Here is an 18,972-nt window from a genome sequence, read left to right on the forward strand (position 1 = left end):
TAAATCTATCTTGAATCTTGAATCTAGTAAACGGACAAACTCCATACAGACAGCAGCCGTAGTTGGGATCGAACCCGTGTCTCTGGTGCCGTGGGGCAGCAACTCTACCGCTGCGCCACCATTACGAAGCAGTAATAATGCTTACTCCAGCTCTTGTGGTTGTGGTCATAGAGTGGTCGCGGAGGTAAACAGCATCTTGAGAATGGCAGAAGATTCCAGCATCTGCACTCCCTTGTTTCTCTCTGAATTCCAATTGAGCTTCAAGTGTGGACGTTCGCCCTGCACCCTCCCCTGGCGATACTTCCCCTCGATGAAGACCCTGAGTGTTACACAGTCTCCTGAGCTCACATCAGGGCCTACCCCCCAACACAATTATGGAGTGCTTGTGAGGAAAAAAACATTACTATGAATGCTTGGCCATCACAAGCCAGCTATCCTTGCGGCCATCTCTCTGACACGTTCAAGCAAATCTGGGCCCCCGTATCTGAGGAAGGATGTGCCGGCTCTGGGAGAGGGTCCAGAGGAGGTTTACAAGAACGATCCCAGGAATGAGTGGGTTAACGTACGATGAGCGTTTGACGGCACTGGGCCTGTACTCACTGGAGTTTAGAAGGATGAGGGGGGGGCCTCATTGAAACTTACAGAATAGTGAAAGGCCTGGATAGTGTGGATGTGGAGAGGATGTTTCCACTAGTGGGAGAGTCTAGGACCAGAGGGCACAGCCTCAGAATTAAAGGACGTTCCTTCAGAAAAGAGATGAGGAGGAATTTCTTTGATCAGAGGGTGGTGAATCTGTGGGAATTCTTTGCCACAGACAGCTGTGGAGGCCACAAGTCAGTGGATATTTTTAAGGCAGAGATAGATAGATTCTTGATTAGTACGGGTGTCAGGGGTTATGGGGAGAAGGCAGGAGAATGGGGTTAGGAGGGGGAGATAGATCGGCCATGATTGAATGGCGGAGTAGACTTGATGGGCCGAATGGCCTAATTCTGCTCCTGTCACTTGTGAAGTCCAAATCAAGTGTAGAAAAGGCTGGTTGTCCTTAATGGTCCGAGCTTCACACCCCCTCTCCTGTACCGATTGCTCAGATCTCCTCACTGTGACCAATCCAGATCAATGGGACTAGGGGAGATTATGTGTTCGGCACGGACTAGAGGGGTCGAGATGGCCTGTTTCCGTGCTGTAATTGTTATATGGTTATATTATATGGTAATTAGCAAGAGCAATCACTTATTGGTGTCACCGTTCAACATTAGACTAGAACGGATAAATTATCTTGATGGGTCGGGGACAATCAGCCATGATCACAATGAATGGTGGTGCTGGCTCGAAGGGCCGAATGGCCTCCTCCTGCACCTATTGTCTATGTTTGTATGTTTCTATGAATCGACCAACAGATTAGAGTCACAGCGTGGAAACAGGCCCTTCGGCCCAACTTGCCCACACCGGCCAACATATCCCATCGACACTGGTCCCACCTGCCCGCGTTTGGCCCATATCCCACCAAACCTGTCCTATACATGTACCTGTCTAGATCTTTCTTAAACGTTGGGATAGTCCCAGCCTCAACCACCTTCTCCGGCAGCTCGTTCCATACACCCACCACCCTCTGTATAAAAGGTCACACCACAGATTCCTATTAAATCTTCCCCTCCTCTCCTCAAAACCATGTCCTCTGGTTCTCGATTCCCCAACTCTGGGCAAGAGACTCTGTGCAGCTACCCGATCTATTCATCTCATGATTCAGCGGGTCAGGCAGCATCTGTGGAGAACATGGATAGGTGACGTTTCACAGAGTGCCGGAGTAACTCAGCGGGTCAGGCAGCATCTGTGGAGAACATGGATAGGTGACGTTTCACAGAGTGCTGGAGTAACTCAGCGGGTCAGGCAGCATCTGTGGAGAACGTGGATAGGTGACGTTTCACAGAGTGCTGGAGTAACTCAGCGGGTCAGGCAGCATCTGTGGAGAACATGGATAGGTGACGTTACGGGTCGGGACCCTTCTTCAGACTGCTGGATAGTGTTGGCTTTGAAGGTATTCGAGCTGTTGAAAGGTGTTGAAGAAACAAATATTTTAACGGATAGAAGGTGGGGTTGTCTCACAGAAATGACAAAATTGTTCATAAATGATAGGAGCAGAATTAGGCCATTCGGCCCATCAAGTCTACTCCATTCAATCATGGCTGATCAATCTCTCCCTCCTAACCCCATTCTCCTGCCTTCTCCCCGTAACCCCTGACACCCGCACTGATCAAGAATCTATCTATCTCTGCCTTAAAAATATCCACTGACTTGTGGCCTCCACAGCCGTCTGTGGCAAATAATCCCACAGATTCACCACCCTCTGACTAAAGAAATTCCTCCTCATCTCCTTCCTAAAGGAACATCCTTTAATTCTGAGGCTGTGCCCTCTGGTCCTAGATTTCTTAAATGAAATACAATAGAAGGATTGTATTCAACTTGTATAAGTGTATTTGCATTTCAGGTATTCTGAAGTTTATAAAACAGACTTCATAGCTGATGTACCCACACAGTCCAGCACTCTCTGGATAGCTATTCACTAATAGAGTCACAGAGTGATACAGTGTGCAAACAGGCCCTTCGGCCCAACTTGCCCACACTGGCCAACATGCCCCATCTACACTAGTCCCACCTGCCCGCGTTTGGTCCATATCCCTCCAAACCTGTCCTATCCATGTACCTGTCTAACTGTTTCTTAAACGATGGGATAGTCCCAGCCTCAACTACCTCCTCCGGCAGCTCGTTCCATACACCCACCACCCTCTGTGTGAAAAAGTTGCCCCTCAGATTCCTATTAAATCTTTTCCCCTTCACCTTGAACCTATGTCCTCTGGTCCTCGATTCCCCTACTCTGGGCAAGAGACTCTGTGCGTCTACCCGATCTATTCCTCTCATGATTTTATACACCTCTATAAGATCTCCCCTCATCCTCCTGCGCTCCATGGAATAGAGACCCAGCCTACTCAACCTCTCCCTGTAGCTCAGGACTTCGAGTCCTGGCAACGTCCTTGTAAATCTTCTCTGCGCCCTTTCCAGCTCGACGACATCTTTCCTGTAACACGGTGCCCAGAACTGAACACGATATTCTAAATGCGGCCTCACCAACGTCTTATACAACTGCAACATGACCTCCCTACTTCTATGTTCCACTCCACTGCCACAAGTAGATGTGATCACAGTGGGAGTTGGGATCTGTAAATAACTGCATGGCATTGTATCGCTGATATACCTGGAGAGGAGTCCACAATGCTATTAGGCTACCCTATTTATGCTAACTCTAGATGTTACTCATTGGACTGTCATTGACTGTATATATTTATAATAAAAATAACTTTTGTATGAAACTAACAGTGAAGAGACTCATTCAGAAGCAACAATTCATGGTGAAGGTAAGACACAAAATGCTGGAGTAACTTGAAACATATAAGATTGTTAAGGGCTTGGACACGCTAGAGGCAGGAAACATGTTCCCAATGTTGGGGGAGTCCAGAACTAGGGGCTACACACAGTTTAAGAATAAGGGGTAAGCCATTTAGAACGGAGACGAGGAAACACTTTTTCTCACAGAGAGTTGTGAGTCTGTGGAATTCTCTGCCTCAGAGGGCGGTGGAGGCCGGTTCTCTGGATATTTTCAAGAGAGAGCTAGATAGGGCTCTTAGGGATAGCGGAGTCAGGGGATATGGGGAGAAGGCAGGAACTGATTGGGGATGATCAGCCATGATCACATTGAATGGCGGTGCTGGCTCGAAGGGTTTGTGTTTTTTGGGGGGGGGGGGGGTTGAAACGGGGCTTGCTGTCTCTCCCTGCGGGGGAATGCGACTTTTTTGTCGTATTCCCCTTCTCTGCCTCCGTCTGCGCTGAGGCCTAATGGCGGAGCTGGCGACCTCGAGGCTCAGGAGGCAGAGCCCGCCAGGACTCGCCCTGAGCTCGCTCCCGTGAGGACGGCCCGGCTCGGGGCTGGAACAGGGCTTTCGTGAGGGGCTGTGACGGCCGGCCCGAGGAAGGAACGGTGCTCCCGTCGGAGTGGCCGAGCTCGGGGAGGTACGGCGTTCCCAGCCCGAGGGAGGAGCGGCGCCCGGTCGGGGCGGCCCAGCCCGAGGGAGATGCGGCGCCCAGTCGGGGCGGCCTGGCGCGAGGCTGAGACGGTGGCAGTACTCACGTGAGGGCGATCCGGCTCGGGGCTGGAACGATGCTCCGGGGGCTGGGACGGCAGTTCTGGCGGCGGTGGCCTGAGACCGGGGGTTCGGCCGCGGGCCAGCGGCTGCGTCAGCAGGTCTGGTGAGCGGCAGCTTCGACCACCCCGGGCCGCGGTGTTTGAGCCGCGGGACAGGTTTTAACATCGCCCGGGGGGTATCGCCTCAACGCAGAAGGAGAAGAGGAGGGAAGAGACTGGAGACCTAAGACTTTTGCCTCCATCACAGTGAGGAGATGTTGGGTGGACTCACTGTGGTGGATGTTAATATGTGTTTATTGTTGTTTTTTATTGTACTGTATTGTATGTTGACTGCTTAAATTTCGTTCAGACTTCGGTCTGGATGACAATAAAAGGCTATCTATCTATCTATCTATCTATCTATCTATCTATCTATCAGATGGCCTACTCCTGCACATATTGTCTATTGTCTATTGGGACAGGCAGCTTCTCTGGAGAAAAGGAATGGGCGACGTTTTGGGTGGAGACCCTTCTTCAGACTAAGAGTCAGGGAAGAGGGAGTCTAGAGATATGGAGGGGTAAACAGGCCCTTCGGCCAATCAACCCCACACACCGACCACCGATCGCTGCACATTGGTATTATTCTACACACATTTACACTTATACCAATTAACCTACAAACCTGCACATCGTTGGAGGAAACTGAAGATCTCGGAGAAAACCCATGCGGTCATGGGGAGAATGTACAGACAGCACCCGTAATCGGGATTTATGTGGACAAATGTGAGGTTATCCACTCTGGTGGCAAGAACAGGAAGGCAGATTATTATCTGAATGGTGTCAGGTTAGGAGAAGGGGAGGTGCAACGAGACCTGGGTGTGGTTGTACATTATTCAATGAAAGTAAGCACGCAGGTACAGCAGGCAGTGAAGAAAGCGAATGGCATGTTGGCCTTCATTGCGAGAGGATTTGAGTTTAGGCACAAGGACCTCAGTTGTACAGAGCCCTAGTGAGACCACACCTGGAGTATTGTATGCAGTTTTGGTCTCCTAATTTGAGGAAGGACATCCTTACTATTGAGGGAGTGCAGCGTAGGTTCACCAGGTTAATTTCCAGGTTGGCGGGACTGACATATGATGAAATAATGGGTCGACTTGTCTTGTATTCACTGGAATTTAGAAGGATGAGAGGGCATCTTATAGAAACATAGTCAAGTCAAGAGTCAAGAGAATCCAGAGAGTTTATTGTCATGTGTCCCAGATAGGACAATGAAATTCTTGCTTGCTGCAGCACAACAGATATTATAGGCATGAATATGGCTGGCTACGCAGTCATGAGTATAGAGTGAGTACAGCAGGGGGCTGAGCACGCAGCCTTGAGGTGCTCCCGTGCTGATTGTTATCGAGGCTGATACATTTCCACCAATACGAACAGTCTGTGGTCTGTGAATGAGGAAGTCGAGGATCCAATTGCAGAGGGATGCGCAGAGGCCCAGATCTGAAAGTTTGCTAACCAGCTTGGAGGGGATGATTGTGTTAAACACTGAGCTGTAGTCATTGAATAACAGCCTGACATATGAGTTTTTGTTGTCCAAGTGGTCCAGAGCGGAGTGGAGGGCCAGCGAGATCGCATCCACCGTCGATCTGTTGTGGCGGTAAGCGAACTGCAGTGGGTCCAGGTTCTTGTCGAGGTAGGAGTTGATTTGCGCCATAATCAACCTCTCAAAGCACTTCATCACCACCGGTGTTAGTGCCACTGGTCGATAGTCATTGAGGCATGTCACCTTACTCTTCTTGAGTATTATTGATGCCCTTTTAAAGCAGGTGGGAACCTCCGACCTCAGAAGTGAGGGGTTGAAAATGTCCGTAAAAACTCCAGCCAGTTGGTCCGCACAGGTTTTTAGAAAATATAAAATTCTTGAAGGATTGGACAGGCTGGATGCAGGAAAATTGTTCCCCATATTGGGGGAGTCCAGAACCAGGGGTCACAGTTTAAGAATAAGGCGTAAGCCATTTAGGACTGAGATGAGGAAAAACGTTGTCACCCAGAGAGTTGTGTTCGTATTGGTGGAAATGTGTCAGCCTCGATAACAATCAGCACGGGAGCACCTCAAGGCTGCGTGCTCAGCCCCCTGCTGTACTCACTCTATACTCATGACTGCGTAGCCGGTCACAGTGCAAACTCCATCATGACTATGATATAGTTGGGATCACGGAGACATGGCTCCAGGGTGACCAAGGCTGGGAGCTGAACATCCAGGGATATTCAATATTCAGGAGGGATAGAGAGAAAGGAGAAGGAGGTGGGGTAGCGTTGCTGATTAGAGAGATTAACGCAATGGAAAGGAAGGACATTAGTTTGCAGGATGTGGAATCGTTATGGGTAGAGCTGCGAAACACTAAGGGGCAGAAAACGCTGGTGGGTGTTGTGTACAGGCCACCTAACAGTAGTAGTGAAGTTGGAGATGGTATCAAACAGGAAATTAGAAATGCGTGCGACAAAGGCAAAACCGTTATAATGGGTGACTTCAATCTACATATAGATTGGGTGAATCAAATTGGCAGGGGTGCTGAGGAAGAGGATTTTTTGGAATGTATGCGGGATAGTTATCTAAATCAACATGTAGAGGAACCAACGAGAGAGCAGGCTATTTTAGACTGGGTATTGAGTAATGAGGAAGGGTTAGTTAGCAGTCTTGTTGTACGTGCCCCCTTGGGCAAGAGTGACCATAATATGGTTGAGTTCTTCATTAGGATGGAGAGTGACATTGTTAATTCAGAAACAATGGTTCTGAACTTAAAGAAAGGTAACTTTGAGGGTATGAGACGTGAATTGGCCAAGATTGACTGGCAATTAATTCTAAAAGGGTTGACGGTGGATATGCAATGGAAGACATTTAAAGACTGCATGGATGAACTACAAAAATTGTTCATCCCAGTTTGGCAAAAGAATAAATCAGGGAAGGTAGTGCATCCGTGGATAACAAGGGAAATCAGGGATAGTATCAAAGCGAAGGATGATGCGTACAAATTAGCCAGAAAAAGCAGCATACCGGAGGACTGGGAGAAATTCAGAGACCAGCAGAGGAGGACAAAGGGCTTAATTAGGAAAGGAAAAATAGATTATGAAAGAAAACTGGCAGGGAATATAAAAACTGACTGCAAAAGTTTTTATAGATATGTGAAAAGAAAGAGATTAGTTAAAACAAATGTAGGTCCCTTGCAGTCAGAAACAGGTGAGTTGATCATGGGGAACAAGGATATGGCGGACCAATTGAATAACTACTTTGGTTCCGTCTTCACTAAGGAAGACATAAATAATCTGCCGGAAATAGCAGGGGACCGCGGGTCAAAGGAGTTGGAGGAATTGAGTGAAATCCAGGTTAGCCGGGAAGTGGTGTTGGGTAAATTAAATGGATTAAAGGCCGATAAATCCCCAGGGCCAGATAGGCTGCATCCCAGAGTACTTAAGGAAGTAGCTCCAGAAATAGTGGATGCATTAGTAATAATCTTTCAAAACTCTTTAGATTCTGCAGTAGTTCCTGAGGATTGGCGGGTAGCAAACGTAACCCCACTTTTTAAGAAGGGAGGGAGAGAGAAAACGGGGAATTACAGACCAGTTAGTCTAACATCGGTAGTGGGGAAACTGCTAGAGTCAGTTATTAAAGATGGGATAGCAGCACATTTGGAAAGTGGTGAAATCATTGGACAAAGTCAGCATGGATTTACAAAAGGTAAATCATGTCTGACGAATCTTATAGAATTTTTCGAGGATGTAACTAGTAGCGTGGATAGGGGAGAACCAGTGGATGTGGTGTATCTGGACTTCCAGAAGGCTTTCGACAAGGTCCCACATAAGAGATTAGTTTACAAACTTAAAGCACACGGCATTGGGGGTTCAGTATTGATGTGGATAGAGAACTGGCTGGCAAACAGGAAGCAAAGAGTAGGAGTAAACGGGTCCTTTTCACAATGGCAGGCAGTGACTAGTGGGGTACCGCAAGGCTCAGTGCTGGGACCCCAGCTATTTACAATATATATTAATGATCTGGATGAGGGAATTGAAGGCAATATCTCCAAGTTTGCGGATGACACTAAGCTGGGGGGCAGTGTTAGCTGTGAGGAGGATGCTAGGAGACTGCAAGGTGACTTGGATAGGCTGGGTGAGTGGGCAAATGTTTGGCAGATGCAGTATAATGTGGATAAATGTGAGGTTATCCATTTTGGTGGCAAAAACAGGAAAGCAGACTATTATCTAAATGGTGGCCGACTAGGAAAAGGGGAGATGCAGCGAGACCTGGGTGTCATGGTACACCAGTCATTGAAAGTGGGCATGCAGGTGCAGCAGGCAGTGAAGAAAGCGAATGGTATGTTAGCTTTCATAGCAAAAGGATTTGAGTATAGGAGCAGGGAGGTTCTACTGCAGTTGTACAGGGTCTTGGTGAGACCACACCTGGAGTATTGCGTACAGTTTTGGTCTCCAAATCTGAGGAAGGACATTATTGCCATAGAGGGAGTGCAGAGAAGGTTCACCAGACTGATTCCTGGGATGTCAGGACTGTCTTATGAAGAAAGACTGGATAGACTTGGTTTATACTCTCTAGAATTTAGGAGATTGAGAGGGGATCTTATAGAAACTTACAAAATTCTTAAGTGGTTGGACAGGCTAGATGCAGGAAGATTGCTCCCGATGTTGGGGAAGTCCAGGACAATGGGTCACAGCTTAAGGATAAGGGGGAAATCCTTTAAAACCGAGATGAGAAGAACTTTTTTCACACAGAGAGTGGTGAATCTCTGGAACTCCCTGCCACAGAGGGTAGTCGAGGCCAGTTCATTGGCTATATTTAAGAGGGAGTTAGATGTGGCCCTTGTGGCTAAGGGGATCAGAGGGTATGGAGAGAAGGCAGGTACAGGATACTGAGTTGGATGATCAGCCATGATCATATTGAATGGCGGTGCAGGCTCGAAGGGCCGAATGGCCTACTCCTGCACCTAATTTCTATGTTTCTATCATCAAGTTCGCTGACGACACCACTGTTGTGGGACTGATGGGGATGAGTCAGAATATAGAAGAGAGATCGAGCAACTGTCCATATGGTGCCAGCGCAATAACCTGGCCCTCAACACCAGCAAAACCAAGGAACTGATTGTAAACTTTGGAAGGAGTAGGAGGGGGACCCACAGCCCCATTTATATCAACGGGTCGATGGTTGAAAGGGTCAAGAACTTCAAATTCCTGGGCATGCACATCTCTGAAAACCTGGCTCGGACAAAACTCTGAACATTAATAACCCATTTTCTGTTATTTGCACTTTATCAGTTTATTTATTCATTTGATTTTGATTTGATTTGATTTGATTCCTTTTATTGTCATTTAGACCTTTCGGTCTGAACGAAAACTCGTTGCCAGCAGTCATACACAATAATAATAAATAACAAAACATACAATAAACACAAATTAACATCCACCACAGTGAGTTCACCAAGCACCTCCTCACTGTGATGGAGGCAAAAGTCTTAGTCTCTGTCTCTTCCCTCCTTGTTCTCCGTCTGCGCTGAGGCGGATCCAGGCCGAAGATGCCGCCCTCCAGTCCAGCGGACCTCCGTGGTGATGTCGCCGCTGCTGAAAGCTGAAAGCCGGAACGCCGTCTCCGCTCTGAGTCGGCCCGCCACAGCCTCAACTCCGAGTCGGGCCGCTGCCGAAAGCTGGAACGCTGCCTCAGCGAGTCAGGCCACCGCTGCCTCAGCTCCGAGTCCCGCTGCCTCAGCTCCGAGTCCCGCTGCCTCAGCTCCGAGTCCCGCTGCCTCAGCTCCGAGTCCCGCTGCCTCAGCTCCGAGTCCCGCTGCCTCAGCTCCGAGTCCCGCTGCCTCAGCTCCGAGTCCCGCAGCCTCAGCTCCGGGCCGCTGCCGAAAGCTGGAACGCCGCATCAGCGAGCCGGGCCACCGCTGCCTCAACCCCGAAGACGACCAGCCTCACGTTGGTAAGTCCTGGCTGGCTCTGCCTCCGGAGCCTCGAGGTCGGTCGCAGGTTGGAGACCGCCAGCTCCGCCATTAGGCCTCAGCGCAGACGGAGGCAGAGAAGGGGGATACGACAAGAAAAAGTCGCATTCCCCCGAAGGAAGAGACAAAAAAACATGTTTCACCCCCCTCCCCCATAACACAACCTAATAAACTAAAATTTAGCTAAAACAGGACAAAAAAACAACAACAAAAATGTAAAAACAGACGGACTGCAGGCGAGCCGCAGCTGTTCAACAGCGCCGCCACTTCCCGATTCATGTGTGTATATATTTATATTATGGTATATGGACACACTGATCTGTTCTGTAGTCAATGCCTACTATGTTCTGTTGTGCTGAAGCAAAGCAAGAATTTCATTGTCCTATCAGGGACACATGACAATAAACTCACTTGAACTTGAATCTAAAATCTGTGGAATTCTCTGCCACAGAAGGCACTGGATGTTTTCAAGAGAGAGTTAGATTTAGCTCTTCGGGCTAACGGGATCGAGGGATATTAGGAAAAAACAGGAACGGGGTACTGATTTTAGATGATCAACCATGATCATATTGAATGGCTCGAAGGGCCGAATGGCCTACTCCTGCACCTATTTTTCTATGTTTCTAACCTGGATCATCGGGGAGTCTCTTGCCCAGAGAGACCGTGAATCAAAGACCAGAGGATAGAAGGAATGGGCGACGTTTCGGGTTGAGACCCTTCTTCAGACGAGTCAGGGAAGAGGGAGATGTAGAGATAAGGGAGTGCAAGGTGTGAAAACAAGGCATCAAAAGAGATGCTGGAAAGAAATAGACACCCTTTACCGAAATCTTACAATAGCATGGTGTAACACAAATTTAAATTTAAATCCGATGCTGGGTTGGGTGAGGTGGGGCGCGGGGGGGGGGTGGGGGGATTTATAAATCTATCTTTTCACTTTCTACTTATTTTCTTTCTTTTTTTCTTTTTCTTTTCTTTTTTCTTTTTCATAATTTAGGTTATAAGGTTAAAAATGAAGCTGTTCAATAATTGTATCATTTTAGACGCCGAATGTTTTACCTCTGTACAATTGCTTCTAATAAAAATATATTAAAATAAATTTAAAAAAAGAGATGCTTCTCAAGGATAATGTAGACTAGATCATTCATTGTTAGCTAGGAGGAGGTGACAACAAAGCAAACTAAACTGAGATAAAATAAACTAAGGATCGGACTCTATTCCTTGGAGCACTGGAGGCTGAGGGGTGATCAGATGGCACAATGGGCTAAGTGTTCGGCTGGCAACCGGAAGGTAGCCGGTTCAAATCCTGCTTGGAGTGCATACTGTCGTTGTGTCCTTGGGCAAGACACTTCACCCACCTTTGCCTGTGTGTGAATGTGTGTGAGTGATTGGTGGTGGTCGGAGGGGCCGTAGGCGCAGATTGGCAGCCACGCTTCCGTCAGTCTGCCCCAGGGCAGCTGTGGCTACAGAAGTAGCTTACCACCACCGAGTGTGACTGAGGAGTGAATGAATAATGCGATGTAAAGCGCCTTGAGTATTAGAAAGGCGCTATATAAATCCCATCCATTATTATTATTATTATCTTGGGGTGGAAGATTGCAACCTTCACGTGGACCGCCCGGTTTCGACGAATGCAATCAACTCGACGTGCACAAACGGAAGATCAAATAGAACAAGTTGTCCTACAACTGTAGGCTGTGCACGCCACACGAAAGAAGAAGTAGGGGTGATCTTATGGAGGTGTATAAAAACATGGGGGGAATGGAAGTAAGGAGGGACCTGGGGGGGGCCCGCTGAGAATGAAGAGGGTATCGTCGTGGGGGCCACTGGGATTAAAGGGGGGTCTGAGAGGGGGTGCGAGCCTGCTGCTACATGCGATGGTAGGTCTGGCAACGCCACTACGAGCAGAAGTTTAGTTTAGAGATACAGCACGGGAACAGGCCCTTCGGCCCACCGGGTCCGCGCCGACCAGCGATCCCCGCACATCAACACTACCTTACATCCACTAGGGGACAATTATACATTGTGATAGATAGATTCTTGATTTGTGCGGGCATCAGGGGCAAAGGCAGGAGAATGGGGTTGAGAGGGAAAGTTAGATCAGCCATGATTGAATGGCGGAGTAGACTCGATGGGCCAAATGGCTCAATTCTACTCCGAGAACTCCTACTGAAAGGCACAATAAACACTCTGAGATTCTGGTTCCAGAGATTCCCTTCCACGGCACCAACTACCTCACTAGAGAGAGAGAATAAGTTGTGGAACCATATGGAGATAATATGAGGGCAATGAGATATGGGGCTCCAGCTAATGTAGATAGTGGGGGTAGATAGACACAAAAAGCTGGGGTCACTATGCGGCTCTAGAAAAGGAATAGATGATGTTTCAGATCGAGACCTTCTATCTAAATGCCGTCAAGTTGGGAACAGGGGAAGTACAACGGGATCTAGTGGTCCTAGATACATCAGTCTATGAAAGTAAGCATGCAGGTACAGCAGGCAGTGAAGAAAGTGAATGGCATGTTGGCCTTTATAACAAGAGGAATCGAATATAGGAGCAAAGAGGTCCTTCTGCAGTTGTACAGAGCCATAGTGAGACCACACCTGGAGTATTGTGCGCAGTTTTGGTCCCCTAATTTGAGGAAGGACATTCTTGCTATTGAGGGAGTGCAGCGTAGGTTTACAAGGTTAATTCCCGGGATGGCGGGACTGTCATATGTTGATAGAATGGAGCAGCTGGGCTTGTACACTCTGGAGTTTACAATGATGAGAGGGGAACTCATTGATACATATAAGATTGTTAAGGGCTTGGACACACTAGAGGCAGGAAACATGTTCCCGATGTTGGGGGAGTCCAGAACCAGGGGCCACAGTTTAAGAATAAGGAGTAAGCCATTTAGAACGGAGACGAGAAAACACTTTTTCTCACAGAGAGTGGTGAGTCTGTGGAATTCTCTGCCTCAGAGGCCGGTTCTCTGGATGCTTTCAAGAGAGATCTAGATAGGGCTCTTAAAGATAGCGGAGTCAGGGGATATGGGGAGAAGGCAGGAACGGGGTACTGATTGTGGATGATCAGCCATGATCACATTGAATGGCGGTGCTGGCTCGAAGGGCCAAATGGCCTACTCCTGCACCTATTGTCTATTCTTCAGACGTTGGGGGATGGATGATTCCATTGGCTGGAAGGAGTGGAACTGCAGGGAAAGTCTGTTTAAGGTGTTAGTATTTAGGATTGAGGCGAATGGGCAAATTATCTATAGCGGTGAATTATTTTCCCCAATGTAAGGGCTCACTTGTCAAGCTTATTCCAAGATTTATGTTGACAATTCTCTGGATATAAAGAAAAATCATGAGAGGAATAGATCGGGTAGATGCACAGAGTCTCTTGCCCAGAGTAGGGGAATCGAGGACCAGAGGACATAGGTTCAAGGTGAAGGGGGAAAGATTTAATAGGAATCTGAGGGGTAACTTTTTCACAAGTAGATCATAAATCTGTTCAGTGATCAGCTGAGAACATGAGGGTAAATGAGTCTATGGGACATCCTTGGTCTTTTAAGATAAAGGGGAAAAGATTTAATAGGAATCTGAGGGGTAACTTTCACACAAGGGGTGGTTTGTGTATGGAACGAGCTGCCAGATGGGGTAGTACAGGGTGTATGGAACGAGCTGCCGGAGGAGGTAGTTTGAGGCTGGGACTATCGCAACGTGTAAGAACCAGTTAGACAGGTACATGGATAGGGCAGGTTTGGAGGGATATGGACCATGCGCGGGGAAGGGGGGACTAGTGTAGCTGGGACGCGTTGGCTGGTGTGGGCAAGTTGGGCCTGTTTCCACGCTGTGTCACTCTATGACTCCATTCATGGAATGAAAGGATATGGAGATTGGGTGTGAAAGTGGCGCTGATATTGAAGGTGGATCACAATCCTTCAGTCCTGCATCTGTCCCCAATGCTCAGATCAGCACACCAGATCCAATATTCAGTTGGAACTATAGCCCTGCATCCTCAAATGTTTTGTTGTTTCATTGGAGACTTGGTTCCTCTGGTGCTGAGAAAGGCACGGTGTTTTTGTCAGTAGAAACAAGGAACTACAGACGAAACGTGCAGGAACGAACAGCAGATGCTGGTTTACACCAAAGATAGACACAAAATGGTGGAGTAACTCAGAGGGACAGGCAGCATCTCTGGAGAACACGGATAGGTGACGTTTTGAGCCAGGAGTCGGAAGAAGGGTCCCGACCCACAATGTCACCTATCAATATTCTCCAGAGATGCTGCTTGCTTTACCGAGTTACTCCAGCACTCTGTGGTTTTCTCTATGTCACGGTAACAGTGTGGAAACAGACCCTTTGGGCCAACTTGCCCACACCGACAAACATGTCCCATCTAAACTAGACCCATCTGCCTATGTTTAGCCCCTATTCCTCTAAATCTGTCCTATCCATTACCTGTCTAATTGCTTCTTAAATGTTGCGATAGTCCCTACCTAAACTACCCCATCTGGCAGCTCGTTCCATACACAAACCACCCCTTGTGTGAAAGTTACCCCTCAGATTCCTATTAAATCTTTTCCCCTTTATCTTAAAAGACCAAGGATGTCCCATGCTCATTTACCCTCATGTTCTCAGCTGATCACTGAACAGATTTATGATCTACTTGTTCCTGCCCCAGGATAGACACAAAGTGCTGGAGTAACTCAGCAGGACAGGCAGCATCTCTGGAGAGAAGGAATAGGTGACGTTTCGGGTCGAGACCCTTCTTCAGATTGTTCCTGTCCCAGGGACCCCCCTCCATAGCTCAAACTCCTCTCTCTACAGAGAGCAAAAAAAGGGTAGCATGTCGGAGAAATAAGGGGAAGGGGACATTCCAGAACCAGGGGCCACAGTTTAAGAATAAGGGGTAAGCCATTTAGAACGGAGATGAGGAAAAACGTTTTCACCCAGAGAGTTGTGAATGTGGAATTCTCTGCTTCAGAGGGCGGTAGAGGCCAATTCTCTGGATGCTTTCAAGAGAGAGTTAGATAGAGCTCTTAAGGATAGCGGAGTCAGGGGATATGGAGAGAAGGCAGGAACGGGGTACTGATTGTGGATGGTCAGCCATGATCACAGTAAATGGCGGTGCTGGCTGAACCTATTGTCTATTGCGACCGTATGGATTTTCCCCGAGATCTTCGGTTTCCTCCCACACTCCGAAGATGTGCAGGTTTGTAGGCTAATTGGCTTGGTAGAAATGTAAAATGTTCCTTAGTGTGTGTAGGACAGTGTTAATTTGCGGGGATCGCTGGTCGGCGCGGACTCGGGAGGCCGAAGGGCCTGTTTCCCCGCTGTATCTCTAAACTAGCTGCTGTGGACACAATGAGTGCAATGGCCTCTGCAATGTTGTAGTAAGTGAATTCTTTCATTTTCTTTAAAACCTTGAACTTTATTCCTTTGTTACAATATGACCACATCATTATTACCAATAAACAGTAGGAGCTCTATAACAAGCCAAGCCTGTATCGAATGATCCTAACAGGCCACGTTGGATATTTCACCTTCACAACACTCAAAGATATGAAGCTCTTCCATCTTCTGCTGTGGAGTTTAACTCCAGTGGTGGTATGAAGCTGTTGTAAAGTGGAATTATTTAATCTACTGAATTTAAATACAACTTTGCTTCACTTCTCATGTGGACTTGCATGTACCTTCAATGTGATCATAGTGTGATCTCCCAGCATCTTCCCCACCACCAATGACAGGCTAACTGGTCTATAATTTCCTGTTTTCTCTCTCTCCTGCCTTTCTTAATTAGCTACCCTCCAATCCACAGGAGTATCGTGTGCAGTTTTGGTCCCCTAATTTGTGGAAGGACATTCTTGCTATTGAGGGAGTGCAGCGTAGGTTCACCAGGTTAATTCCCGGGATGGCGGGACTGTCATATGCTGAGAGAATGGAGCGGCTGGGCTTGTACACTCTGGTGTTTAGAAGGATGAGAGGGTATCTTATTGTAACATATAAGATTGTTAAGGGTTTGGACACGCTAGAGGCAGGAAACATGTTCCCGATGTTGGGGGAGTCCAGAACCTGGGGCCACAGTTTAAGAATAAGGGATAAGCCAATTAGAATGGGGATGAGGAAACACTTTTTCTCACAGAGAGTGGTGAGTCTGTGGAATTCTCTGCCTCAGAGGGCGGTTGAGGCTGGTTATAGACAATAGGTTCGGCCTCCACCGCCCTCTGGATACTTTCAAGTGAGAGCTAGATAGGGCTCTTAATAATAGCGGAGTCAGGGGATATGGGGAGAAGGCAGGAACGGGGTACTGATTGTGGATGATCAGCCATGATAACATTGAATGGCGGTGCTGGCTTGAAGGGCCGAATGGCCTCCTCCTGCACCTGTTGCCTATTGTCTATTGTCACTTAGCAAAGAAGGACTAGACACAAAAAGCTGGAGTAACTCAGTAGGTCAGGCAGCATCTCTGGAGAGAAGGAATAGGTGACCTCTTGGGTCGAGGTCCTTCTTCAGATCTTGCCAGTGTGTAGAGGAAACAACTCGTGAAGCTTCAAAATACATTATTTATACTTAACCTGAGAAACAGCATATCAGAAAGAAACAAAAACGTGTACACAGGTAATCACCAATATAGCAATTTTCCAAATAAACTGATGTAAATAAAAATTATATACCCATAAACATGCAGCTCACTACACATGCAGTGTCTGATTTACTCAGACAGCAGGCAACATACATTTTCTCACCGTACCCCGGCAAGCAATAAACCAACACCTCATGAGGTGACCCATCGAGAAGCTTGGCTTGTTTGGCAAGATGTTTGTTGATGAAGCTTCAGTGTCTTCACTTGGATCCTCAGCTTAGACAATAGACTATAGGTACTTCGACAATTTGGCCCTTCGAGCCAGCACCGCCATTCACTGTGATCATGGCTGATCATCCCCAATCAGTACCCCGTTCCTGCCTTCTCCCCATATCCCCTGACTCCGCTATCTTTAAGAGCCCTATCTAGCTCTCTCTTGAAAGTATTCAGAGAACCGGCCTCCACCGCCCTCTGAGGTAGAGAAACAAGCCAAAGGAATAGGTGACGTTTCGGGTCGAGACCCTTCTTCAGTCTGAAGAACGTCGCCTATTCCTTCGCTCCATAGGTGCTGCTTCACCCGCTGAGTTTCTCCAGCATTTTTGTCTACCTTCGATTTTTCCAACATCTGCAGTTCTTTCTTAAACGTAAGCATTTATACATGTCTGGGGAAACAGTATATCAGAAAAATACATTTCTACATTCAGCCACTTCCTGTTGAACTGATATAAACTAAGTACAGTGACATATACAGTGATCTTACTGAAGCAAATTAATTTCCATTAGGGCTTGAATGGGCAAATGCAAGGATGAAGGGGCACCTCATTGAAACATACCAAATAGTGAAAGACCTGGATAGAGTGGATGTGGAGAGGATGTTTCCACTAGTGGGAGAGTCTAGGACCAGAGGGCACAGCCTCAGAATAAAAGGCTGTTCGTTTAGGAAGGAGATGAGGAGGAATTTTTTTAGCCAGAGGGTGGTGAATCTGTGGGATTCTTTGCAACAGAAGGCTGTGGAGGCCACAAGTCAGTGGATATTTTTAAGGTGGAGATTGACAGATTCTTGATTAGTGCGGGTGTTGGGGGTTATGGGGAGAAGGCAGGAGAATGGGGTTGAGAGGGAAAGATCGATCAGCCATGATTGAATGATGGAGTAGACTTGATGGGCCGAATGTCCAAATTCTGCTCCTATAACTAATGAACATGACAATGCTTCCATTGGATGGGGTGGCCAGAATAGGGGGAAAGGTGCCTAAATAAGGGATGTCCAATCAGGACAGGAACGAGGAGAAAATGCTTGGTTCAAAGAGTAGTGAGACTTTGGAATTTCCAGCCAGCAGACTTAGTTGCTGAGTATATCCAGTTCAGCACATTGTGCCCTTTTTTTGTAAACCAGCATCTGCAGTTCCTTGTTTCACATTTTTTTTGACGTATCCTAAACCCTATGTTGTTGCAAAGTGGTACAGGGATGGAAGATCAGTCTGAATCTAAATTGTGCAGCTGACACTGCGGGCTAAATTGCCTTCCCCTCGTCTATTTCTATAGCGTTCTTGTCAACGTATCGAATGGACGGCAAGCGCTAAGTGTTTCCGAGTGTTCTTATGGATCACTAAGAAATACCACGTCAACAGATTGTGACTTCCAGTCTCCGTCTGGTGCCTAGTCTACAATACCTAGACGCTCACTGCTGTACCATTGATAGCACGGTTGATAAAATGTTAAACCCAGACCACGTCTGGTGTCTTAGATGAATTTATAAAATCAGGAATAGATCAGGTAGGTAGATGCCTGATCCTTATTAATTTCTTATTTTCCTTATTTATTCTTAGAATAAAGGGGAGGTCATTTAAGACTGAGGTGAGAAAAAACGTTTTCACCCAGAGAGTTGTGAATTTGTGGAATTCCCTGCCGCAGAGGGCAGTGGAGGCCAAGTCACTGGATGGATTTAAGAGAGAGTTAGATAGAGCTCTAGGGGCTAGTGGAGTCAAGGGATATGGGGAGAAGGCAGGCACGGGTTATTGATAGGGGACGATCAGCCATGATCACAATGAATGGCGGTGCTGGCTCGAAGGGCCAAATGGCCTCCTCCTGCACCTATTTTCTTTTTTTCTATGTTTCTATGATGCACAGAATCTCTTGCCCCAAGTAGGGGAATCGAGGACCAGAGGACATAGTTTCAAGGTGAAGGGGAAAAGATTTAATAGGAATCTGAGGGGTAACTTTTTTACGCAAAGG

The sequence above is a fragment of the Amblyraja radiata genome, chromosome 7, assembly GCF_010909765.2.
Source record: "Amblyraja radiata isolate CabotCenter1 chromosome 7, sAmbRad1.1.pri, whole genome shotgun sequence".
NCBI lineage: Eukaryota > Metazoa > Chordata > Chondrichthyes > Rajiformes > Rajidae > Amblyraja > Amblyraja radiata.